Here is a 12,205-nt window from a genome sequence, read left to right on the forward strand (position 1 = left end):
ACGCAGGAGCCCAATACACTGCACGCGCTTTCTTAACGCGCACACTGCCCAATGAAACACTTCGTAACTGCGTCAGAAGGTGTGCCGGGGTGCATCACCTTGGCTCTGATTGGCTCTGATGTAATTAGTTGAGATAGGCAGACTTGTTGGATGGTTGATCCTGCATGAGAGAGGTTTTAATCTGTCCGCGAGATGCTGCCGTTTTATTCCGAGGACGCGCAGAGCTGACAGCGTCATTTCTCGATAAAAAGTATCGTCATAATCTTCATAATCATAATCAAATCAGCTTCGGCACATAAAACACCTGAATTTATTTGTAATACAATCCTTGCTTAGACCTTCCGGCGTTCATACATATGCAGTTCAGAGGCGTTTATAACATGCCGAAGTCGAAAAAGGGGGTGCTACCAGTGCTGCTACCGTAAGCCTACCATCCGGCGTTCCGATATTTCTGTGGAAAATAGCGCACAAACAGGCTATAACAGACGGTGCTGAGTGAGTCAGCGTGTACTTAATTGCGTTCTTGTGTCTTCAGAGATGTCGTTTACTTCGAGATGCCGAGCTGGCTCGTTCGTTGCCGAGCGTATATTACGGCTAAAGGAGCGAGCGAAAGAAGGTGTTTGCAAGAACAGCGAAGAAAAGCGGCCGATGTGAAACCGAGACGAAGAAGCATGCGGCGACTCCCGCTTTCGGCAATGTTTCTCTTTTTCAAGCACGAGCCAAGGTCGCCACATTAAATGCGCTTTTAAGAAGTGTGCTCACAAATTTAAGTGTAGAACTACCACTGAAATAATACATACTAGTTCTGCCTTACTGCAGAAGACAACTTTCACGTGTGTCATGAATTTGAGGATGCTGAGGCCATAGCTTTGAAGGATACGTCTCTGCAGATATATCTACGTTGACCACCGACTACTGCCAGTTTCAATGTCTAAAGGTACAGGCCAGTCTAAATAGTCCTTCGTGCATGCTCCTGCTCAAGATCTTTTTGCCGACCTGACGTCTAATGAACTGAGATGGTCAGGCCCTATCACGGATTAAGCATCTTCCAGAAGTAATCCTGCCTCTGATGTTGTTGTTTACCTTTATAACGTCCAATATTATCCTTCCTCGAATTTCGTCAGTATGGCGCTAGAGAAAGGTGCTGTCAGGGCAGCGTCATTGTTTCACCCGTGATGTGTGCAGCGTATTGGATTCTCGTGTGGTTCTTTTTTTTGCAGGGAAGCCACCTTACGAAAGACGGGAGCGCCACAGTTGTTTGTGCTCGGCGCCCTTCAATGCCAGCAGCAAAAGGTTGTCTCTCAAGTCGGCTTGCTCATAATCGCTATGATCTTAGATGTTAGCTGCGATTCAATGCTCTATTAGGCTGCTGACGCTTTCGTCTCTCTGGTCGACAAGTGGCTAAATTTCTGTTAAGTAGAATCGACTCCTGGCATATATTACCCCACTGAGTGAGTGTGACTGCGTTGTAGAAACAACGCCGAGAAATTTATTCTTTCGGCCAGCTTACGCGTGAGTTGCTTTGACAAATCATTGAGCCACCGGTCTTAAAATCACCAGTTGCCGTAATGTAAGAGTGCTGGCAGGCGAACGACTTGAGAGGCATACGATCATTTTACTGTCCGCTTTTCAGGGCGTCGGCCACAACGCCGAGTCACTTCCGCAAGTGGGAACCACGCGGCTACTCGAACAGTGACACGCGTGAACCGAAGTACCGTGCAATCCAACTCGCTTCAGCTACGCTGAGCGCGACCTTCGAGTGTCGCAACACTTAGTGCCAAAGAGGGTGCTTCCCCGCAGCAGCGTCACTTATAGCAGCGCTAGCGGGCGAGGCCTTGCCGTCCTGAGACGCCATGACGACGCAGTTCCTGCAATAGAGTGAAAAGCGAGCACCAGGCACCGTCGACGTAGGCGCCCACATTACACGAACGCGAACTCTCTTCGTAGCCTCCTGTGGCGTTGGAACATGCAATTTTGTAAAGGCAGCGAGACAAGTGAAATCTTACGAGACTGAGCTCCCTCGTTATAGTTTACGCTGTCCTGTGATCCTTAATTGTACTCGGTTATCTCTCTCCATTTTCTGCTCTCTCTTTTTTTGCGTCTTTCTTACAACTTGCGCAGTGGCTTGTTTTGGCTAACACACTAGCCTGCATGTCGAAGCACCTCGGGACTGTCAAGTAAGGTGTGCAGCTGTGAGCCCGTTGGCGCCAGCCACTCGCTGTAGTTTCGGGAGACTAAATGTCCCAGAAAACGAGCGACGCAGCGTACAGGATGTTTGGCGACACGCAGTTGGATAGTCAGTTTCGAGGCGTCAGCCAAGGCTGGCTCGTTTATTTAGCAAGAATGCAGCGCTAGCTTAAGCGTTAACCAAATCTCATTAACTTATAAAGGAGGCACGATGTTCGTTCTTACACGGTATTCTCCTCCATCCCTACTCCCATTTAAAGGAAAATACTGTACAACTAGATGTTCTGCCCCGACTCGACAACGAGTGAATGCGAATCTTTACCACTTGCCGCGTATCTAATTATGGCATATGAAACGTCTCGGGCATGTGTGCAAAAATTCGAATGCATTAGCAGCGTAGCAAAACTTTCTGAGAGCATTTTTCGAGATCGTAAGCTACGCGGCCCATATTGACGTCCTCAAAGAGCAGCGAAGAACACGATGTAATATAACCAATTTGATAATGCAATAACGCTACGCAAACCCGAAGGCAGCGTTGTTCCTCGGTTGTTCTCTTAGCAAGTTTGTTAGTGTTACTGCGGAATAAGCAGCCATCTGTTGACATTATAGCGAGTAATGCAGAGAAGTGTTTTTTCGTCTTTCCAATACCGATGTCGTTATACGATGCTTGATGACGCTGGTGCTTTCGCAGTATAGGTATGGCGCTGTCTTGAAACACGTAGGCATCTGAAACAAGCTCACGCAGTTCGACTCAATAGAGTGTTATCTGTTACACACACCACACACACACACACACACACACACACACACACACACACACACACACACACACACACACACACACACACACACACACACACACACACACACACCACACACAGCACGCACACGCACACACACACACACACACACACACACGCACACACACACACACACACACAGCTACGCGCAACCTGAAATTAATATTCTAGGATTTTCGACGACGTCACACGTAGGCTTGCAGACAGCGAAGATCTGTGTATCACGCTTAACTTAACTCCTACGCGTTACAACGCTGTAGCTGTGGACGCAATGAATCTAGTCACGCGTGGCTCACGTATTCCAGAAACCTACCGTTGATGTGGCATTCGAGAATCCCAACAACTGCGGACTAAAATTGGTCGGCAGAGGCTTTCTGACAAATTTTTAAAATGTTCGGTAGAAATGACGTTAAAAACAGCGGGTTGTGAAAAAAGATGGAGCGTCGCGTCTGCACAGAAGTGACGTCTCTCGCACACGCAACTAGTGTTTTCTTTTCCTCTTATCTTCATCGGGACCTGCACGATCCGCATCCTTGTCGGTTGCGTCAATTAAGGGGCCCTAGAAAAATTGGAACCGCGGTTATCATTACATTCACGCATAAAATTGTCGGAGCTGAGTCAGGCTTTAGCGCATGGGCATTACCTTATTTAGTGTACACTACTTGCTTACGCACGTTAAATAGACATCACTAAATTCGCGCACCTGTACCTCACTTAGCTCTATCACTCTCACTTGGGTACGTTACGTGGACGTTGGTGGACACCTAGCGTACTCCAAGCAGTAGTGCCGGCGGACACGAGTCCCATACGAGGGCCCCTATTTCTAAAACCCTCTACTAGCTATCCCTTCTGATTCATTCGAGCTATCTGTTCATGGAAGCGCTTGCTGCGGCAAGGTTCTCGGCTGCTCCTCTTTCCTCGTCCACTCAGACATGATAGATAAGCAACAAATAAAAAAACAACCACATGAAATGCACCAGCCGTTAAGTAACTTCAACAACGTAATCTCTCGCCTCGCTCAACACAGCCAGGTTCAAAAGCGGTGTTGTTGCCAAACGTCAGCAGCCCTCAGCTTACTCGCTGCCAATGCTGTACGATAGAAAAAAAATATCCAAGACGTCCCGTGGCCGGCCTCGTGTATGGGCTGACTCTTGAGTGACTGCGTATTTGACGAACGATACCGACCGCTCACAGTTCCCTTGTTTCGGCACCCGTCCCATCTGCGTGCATGTGAGAGTGTGTGTACGTTCCATCCCTATAAGTGGAAGAGATGTTCTCATCGACAGCCCTCGGGATCTCCACAGAAAAAGAAAAAAAGAAATCCCGGACTACGGTTTTACCACAACACACTCAGGATCGTCGCCTATTATATATATATATACATATAGACCAATCAACGGGAGCATCGTACTCGCAACAGAAGCTCAATTTTCTGCTTTTTTTTGGATCCGATATTCCGTTCCGTGCTTCCCAGACGACTACCCGATCTAAAAAAAAAAATGCAGTATTTCAGATGGCAGGCCTCTAGTAGAGCTGTGCGATTTGAGAACGACGGTGTGACAGCGGTATTCGCAGAAGACAAAAGAAAGGCATAATTTAATGCTGGCTTTAAAGAGCATGTCCGAGCGCGGTATCAAAGACGAAATGGACAGAACCAATTGTAGATCTATTTTACAAGAAACGCGCCACCATGTTAGGATTAGTTAAAGCAGGAATGCTGTACACGGACATCAGTACAGAGGGCACGCCACCAAGTGACGTGCACTGTGTGCATATGTGCAGTCTACGCACCAGTACTGTGTACGGTGCTGTGCACGTTACTGTGTACGGTACCTGCGTAAGGTACTCGTGTGCGGTATTTATACAGTACTTGTACGGTACTAGTACACTAATGTGTACAGTACTGTGTACGGTACAGTGTACGGCACTGTGTGCCGTTCGCCAGCGACAAGACATTCGTAAACTATAGGCGCCACTTCGTACACCGTCAAGAATTATCGTTACATTCCAGCGCTTTCATTTAGAAAGTGGGTGGTGTTAACTTGTTCCTACTCATAGCGTAACAGTAAAGATTCGACTCGTCATATCTGCTTATCTCTGATGAGCAGAATATTCACTACCAGTGATGGTATTGAATACTGTACTCTTTCATAATATCGTCGCCAATTTTCCCCCGCCAGGTGTCCTCTGTCATAGCTACTGAAGCGCATTCGATTATGCAGCATTGCTGGTGCAGATCGCAGTAGCGCGGCTCCCCGCCGTACTCGAGCGCACCCACATTTCGTTTCGCTTTTAACTAAGTTGATGTGGTAGGCCCATTAGCTTACAAGTTGCATCCTTAAAAAAAAGTGCAACGAACACGCCCATTACTTCATTCCACCAAGTCACTGAATGTTATATCCATATTTATAAAACGTTTCAATACTGTAATTTATGTTATATTCATCCTAAATATCGGTCAGAGACAGTTGTTTTAGAAACGAGGCTTGCCCTGAACACAGTTTAGTATTACGACTGAACAAAGGATAGCGAAAGTAATCGAAATCATCGGAGAATATGTCCAAGTGCCGAAAATCAAGTGCATGACACGTGCGCCGAGGTAATAAGGATCTCGGTGTTTCGGCGATGCTCTTACAAAAAGCTAGGACAGGCAGAGCTTTGTTGTTAGACGTTTTACCAGCAGCAGCTGAGGGCTGCCAGTGCTGATGCTGCCCCTCTTCCTATTATCCTAAACGTCCTTCTACTGATGTAGGGCAGTGAACCGGGCGTAGACCTTTTCTTCACTTCTTTCGTTTCCAATGGCTAATCTTTGACTAGTCCTCTCTGCTTCAACCTTCGATGAAATATCTGTATAAACTTCCGCTTTTGCCTACACACCGCCACACGGCAAAGTCCGGAAGTCTTTATTTTTTCTTCGGGATCTGCAACTGGCACGTCCTTCTCCCCTTCCGAAGTGCTTACTTGGGGTGGCCACATGCGTTTTCTTTATTTAAGTCTAACAGCTCACCTTCAACCCTATACAGCATAACTTCCTCTACACTCAGTCAACATAATGGAGCAACGCTTGAAGGGCCCCTAAACCGCTCCGATTTCAAAGACGGGAGGGTGGTCTCTTTCTCGCCCTCACTGCACTTCCTATAGCCGCTATCTCCTCCTCGTCGCTTAGTTCTTCATAAAACACGTGGGCAAATGTCAGCACTAAGCTTTGAGCCTATCAAGATTTGGCGCTTTTCGGCTACACGCTATCTCCGCTTCCGCATTCGCAAATGCACAAAGCGAAGTGTAATCAATCGATCTAGTGCGATAGTCATGCGAGACAAGGCAGGACGGGCGTGCGACTGCATGGCACAGCACGGAAGGAGACAATTCACAACTGATATCCCCTCGTAGATGGACCAATCGAGAGCCAATTTCCTGATGACGTAACGTGAACGGACTGCTGGCGTCACGAATTGTGCCGGAAAAGGCGGGAAATGCCAGGAGAGAGTAACACGCTCCTCCTTTGTATTTTCAGAGGTTGCGTCAGGGGCCCTTCACAAACAGCTACGGTAGATTAAAGACACGGTGCGTTTTCATCGACTCCGTTTTACTGCGTCTTAAGCGCTGCTCGATCATGTTCCACTAAATATACGAACCAGCCCAGTCCCGGCACACTTCTGCAACTCATCTCTCTACATGCCACTCACTATGAAAACGGTGACTCCCTCTTGTTTCTTGCGAAGTGGGTGAGCATGCGCGTTTCTTTTCTGGGACGCGGACAGGGGGGGGGGGGGGGGGGGGGGTGCGTTGTGGGACCGTTGAAATGAAAAGTTTTGAAAAGCGTTCGTTGCCGGTGGTTGGAAGCAGTGTTATTCTTGTAATCTCTTCGCTCGAACTCACACACCACACGAGACACATGTTTGTACATTTCAAACACGTCGAAACCATCTATATGTACATGATCGCGTGAAAGACATTTTCTTGTATGTTGTAAGAATGTGTGCGCTGTGCGAGTATGGGTGTGTACGTAAAATTTACCTCGTTCACAAATACTTGAAAACGCCAAAAAAAACAAGAATTTATTGATAAAGTGATGTCTATGATCTTAAACTTTTTCATTACACTCGATTACTTCAATTTAAAGGAAGCCCTTTAGTTATTGTTACATAGCCCGCTAGTTAAAATAGGGAAGAACCGTTTAAAACAGATATGAAGTCCAGAAGGATAGAGATATTCACATTTACGAAATTGTATGCAGGTCACATTTAGCTATGATACAGCCCAACACAAGCCATGAGGTAAACGGCAAAGAGCGTTGATTTTTTATAAATGATAAGACTACTTCTTTTTTTTCTCTCATAAAGTGGCTACTATGACTACTGTAACGATGATGATTTTTTCCGTGACCAAATTTTAATTTTAAGCTTTTTTTATTTGACCAAACAGTAACAAAAGCTTACGTTATTTCTTATTATATTATTTTCTTTACATATGCATGACTAATCACATCTCGCCACACGTCAGAGACGATTCCTCAATACCCTTTCACTTATGACACGTTTCAGGCAGTTTACATACCTTGCAAGACACTTGCAGTCTTTTTTTTTGTTTTTCGTTTGTTGCTTTTTGTGAGAATAATGTTTAAATAATTTGGACTTCGGTTTCAACTCGGCCAATCTCTCTAGGCTGACTTCATAATTGTGTGCAGTGTCCCTTCGAAGGCAGTCATAGCTCGAGGCCGTAGCACTATACTGTTTAGGAACAAGCCAAGAAACGATGGTATGCAACAATATGAAGCGTCCGTCGCGTTGTTCGTTCATTGTCTGTGAAGCTAATTGGGACGACGGTGTACGTTTCGCACCAGTTCGTGCGAAATCCCAAAATCACGATTTTCTTCCTCACATCAACGTATATAATGTTTGTCAATTTTTCGTTAACTACACGGAATGTCCTCACTCAACCGTGTGAAATAATTTTATTAAAACTACCCGTCCTCTAGTATATTCGCCTTGTCGTTCAGATGTGATCCGCGAAGCTACTACAAGCGTGGTAGAAGCGACAGAAAAAAAGATGTCAGCTATATGGGCGCAGAATTTGCAAATCAGTTCGAGTGGGTTGCCGGCCCAAGTTCACGCGCTAGAAACAAATTTGTGTAGACCGGACTTTTTTATTTCTAAATATATATGTAGGAGAGGTTGGCATCGTGCACAATGCGGACAACTCCTTCGTACTCAAGCCAACAGTGTAGAGCAAAGACAGTTGGGCTTCAAACAAAGAAACGAGCAAGCTATTAGACAAGCAAAGCGCACGGCAAATATTCACCGGCTCAAACAAACGTACAAACGAGCGAGATAAGTTGAACACACGTAATCACTTAGTTCAGGTAAACTTGGCCTGCACGTACGTGTCAAGTCTACTGAAGACCACCGACTCGCCCCGTACCGTTTAAACGAAAAAGGCGAAAACCCAAAGATCTATTTCATGCAGGTTCGATTTCGCTCAGTTTTGTACTAACCGATCCGCAATTTCTTATCCACGAATGCGCAAGCAAGGCTCCCTGAATGTATTACCTCGTGGTGGAATTTGATGACGGTTCGATCTTGCATGACGCTGCATAGTTGAAAACGGACAGAGCGCATAGACAATGTCCTCTAAACATTGGCTTACTCGGTATATGTATTTGCTCAAAAGCGGGTTGTGCTCGTCACAGGAAATGCGTTGTCTTTTCTTTTTGTCTTTTTTTTATTTATTTAAGAAAAATACGTCAACTGTGGCGTCCTAAAGGTGCTGATAACAAGTTCGACACATACTAAGCCTAACGCGATAGGCTTAGCATCGGATAGGTTTGTTGCTACAACACTTTCGCTCGGGCCACTGCGCATACAGTATACGGTTGTCTTACATATTTGTCAACGCTGTAAGCGAAAACGAAAAAAAGAAATAAAGATGATAAAAGAACAATGTAATTCACTTACGTCCACCCCACATCACCGATTCATACGAGACGAGCGCCGGTGGTCGCTTCCTTTTTCTCATCCGTTGTTATCAATGTACGTATTATGCCTATAGAATGATCGGCGAGTGTTTTGTGTAACACATGCCGTTCGACCCTCACAATTTCTTCCTTGTCTGTGTTATCATCGACGAGTTAAAGAGAGAAATGTGGAGTTTTATCGTAGCAAAAAGTCTTCGAAAAACAAAAAAAAAAAATCTTATGTGTCTCGACGATGCGTGACAAGTGTATACGTGCTTTAGTTTCTAGTAAAAAGATTTTAAAAGTTGATGTGTGTCTCGACTGTTTCTTCTTGAGGTGCACGCCACACACTGTTGTGGGCAAACGAGGTGCCACCAATGGGTGTGTTTCAATTGTGGCCAGCGTCGTAGACGCTTACAGCTTACAAGACAGCATCGTGCCCCATTCGTCCGAAGTAATGAAAGGCGTCTGCATGACGATGGATGGACGGATGGATGCTATGAGCGTCCCCTTTATAACGGGGTGGTGACATGCGTGCCACCAGACTCGACAAAAAAAAAAAACATCCCCCCCCCCTTTTTTTTTTGGTTAACGTAGTGCCTCGCCTACTACGATGAAATGAACCTTAATATAGAGAAAAAGAAAAACAAATTCACAGCCCAGTTCTCTGCCCCTTACGGCAGAATGTCCTTACTTTTCCCGCTATTTTTTTTTTTCATTTCTCTCTAATTTTCTGCCACCAATACTCTAACCGCCTCTTACTTACTTCAATCGCGGGTGTGTTCAGCTTTCCATTGTTGTCCCTAAAACACAAGGCTTCATGTAGGCTCGTGCCCGAACGTACACCTGGGTGGATATCTCCACATTCAATCAGAACATGCTCCGCCGTTTCCTTATCTTCCCCGCAGCACGTGCATTGTTCTTCTTCTTTACTGAATCTCGCTTTATAACTACGCGTTCTAAGGCAACCCGATCTCGCTTCAAACAGTAAAGCGCCTCCACTTGAATTATCGCAAAATACCTCCCTCCTTATTTGATTTTTGCCCTTTCGGTAGGTACTCAAAGCCGGTTTTTTCTCCATAGCTGCCGTCTAGTAAATCCTCTCCGCCTCTCTGACTTTTCGCTTAACGCTCTTTGTTGACATATTGCTTACACTACCAGCCGTATATTTATTAGTGAGCCTCCTAGTTCTTTTTCTCCTCTGTGTGTCCACGTTCTTCCTATACAAATATCGGAACACCTTCTCTGCCCATCAACTCTCCTTCATATTCCTTTCTTCGAACCTTATTTTGCTCTGAGCTTCCCTCGCCTCAAAACCTGCCCATCCCATATCGCCCTTTACAGCCTCATTTGTCGTCTTCCCGTGAGCAACCAACGCGAGGCGTCCCACAGTCTCTTGATTTACATCCATTCCCGATTGCACCTCTGACCTCATGCCCACCACTGGGTTCCCAAAAGTAAGCCCCGGAACCATTACACCTTTCCATACACCTCGAAGAACCTCGTATCTATGGTATCCCCACAACGCGCTGTGCTTCATTATTGCAACATTCCTCTTTCATTTTGCTGCCGAGGCTTTTTCCTGTACCTCCATGTATCTATCACTCTCATTTACCCATACTCCGAGGTACTTATATTCGCTTACGCTCGGTATTTCTTGGCCTTGTATTGACACCGCCTGATCACAGGGATCATTGAATACGACCAATCCACATTTCGTTACACTAAATCCTAGTCAGTGCGACGCGACGCCACCTCACGTCGACAAAAAGAAGCTAAAGAAAACAAACAGAAATATTTTTCTTTAGCTACCTTCGTGTTCGAATCTACGAAAAACTGAACGTAGCTTACACGAACAAAAAAAAAACAAAGATTCAGGAACCCCTGCCCTATCGGGAAAATGGAGCTCACGTGCGCGGGCCTGGCGTGCTAGTTTTCTTTCTTTATTTATTTCTTTCCTGCGCAATGTTCCCTCCTGTTTTTTTCCTCCATGCCGGGAATCGTACCTTCACCGACGTGCATAGCAGCACAACACTTCAGTTGCTACAGGCAACAACAACGGTCACGCGTCCATATCCAGGCAACAATGAAATGTGGCAACGTAAAATGACAAGCGACCTCGATAAAAGACCAGACTGCCATATCAGGGATGGATGATCGCCGACAAGCCCGCGATCGAGAGAGCATCAGTTGTTGGAAAACGGCGCATACTATACAAATACACGTGTGACCGGCGCACCTTCGAAGGCCGAATTTCTGTATACACTCGCCGGATTTTTCGTGTACCATGCCGCCACCACCGAAATTCATTCATTCATTCATTCAAGCTTCGCTTGAAAACGACAATTTTTCACTTATATTGCGAACTATGCCAAACCAAGGAGACAGCAAGCCAGGAGAGACCCGTTAAATAAGTCATTGCTTTAACATAAAGAATAGACAATTTCACTGAATTTTTTTTTTTTTCAGAGTTCGCTGCCTTACGCATTCACTCAAGGACGGGCGTCCCTGCGCAACCTCTGCGACTTCGCTTCGACAAGATCATTCGGAACAGTCATCGCTTGTATCGATCTCTAAGTCTTTCTACCTCTCGGTCGTAATTTCTCATACTAGAACAGGAATGAATTTCTACAATTTGAAATAGTGAAATGGTCAATCAAATGGCAAGTACTATTCATTCTAAAAAGACAGGGCGTGCAAACACGGACACAAGAAAGAAGTCACAACAGTACTGTTCAATTCGCATTCGAAAAGACCCATCCGATCGAGATTGAATGCGCAGTGTTAACTATCAGAGAAAAGAACATGCGTTGCACTCACACACGTGTACGTTGGACAAAGGCAAAACAGGTACGTGTGACCACGGCCGCTCGAGCAGCCGTGGTGTGACATGGCTTTTTCGGTACACATGGTAGCGGTTTCAATATGGGCGGCTCCCAAGACCGATAATGCGTGCGTACGTATACTGTTTAAGGCCATATCGAGGCTTTTTTATGCGTAACAAGCCTTTGTCAGATCGTACCAGTTTAAAACCATCAACTTGATATCCACAAAGGCGCCTGTGACAATGGTCGTTGACCCTTAGGCTAGTGGATGCAAAGTTTTGGATCACGATAGCAATCCCAGATTTTGCAACTGCTCTCAAAAAAAGTATGGTACGGACACTGGGCTTATCTCAATCACTGAGAGTTTTGCTGCATGCCATATAAAAAATTACACCATCTCCCACTCAAGGGAACCATGAAGGGATGCGAAGCAGCATTGG

Source organism: Rhipicephalus sanguineus, chromosome 6 (genome assembly GCF_013339695.2).
Source record: "Rhipicephalus sanguineus isolate Rsan-2018 chromosome 6, BIME_Rsan_1.4, whole genome shotgun sequence".
NCBI lineage: Eukaryota > Metazoa > Arthropoda > Arachnida > Ixodida > Ixodidae > Rhipicephalus > Rhipicephalus sanguineus.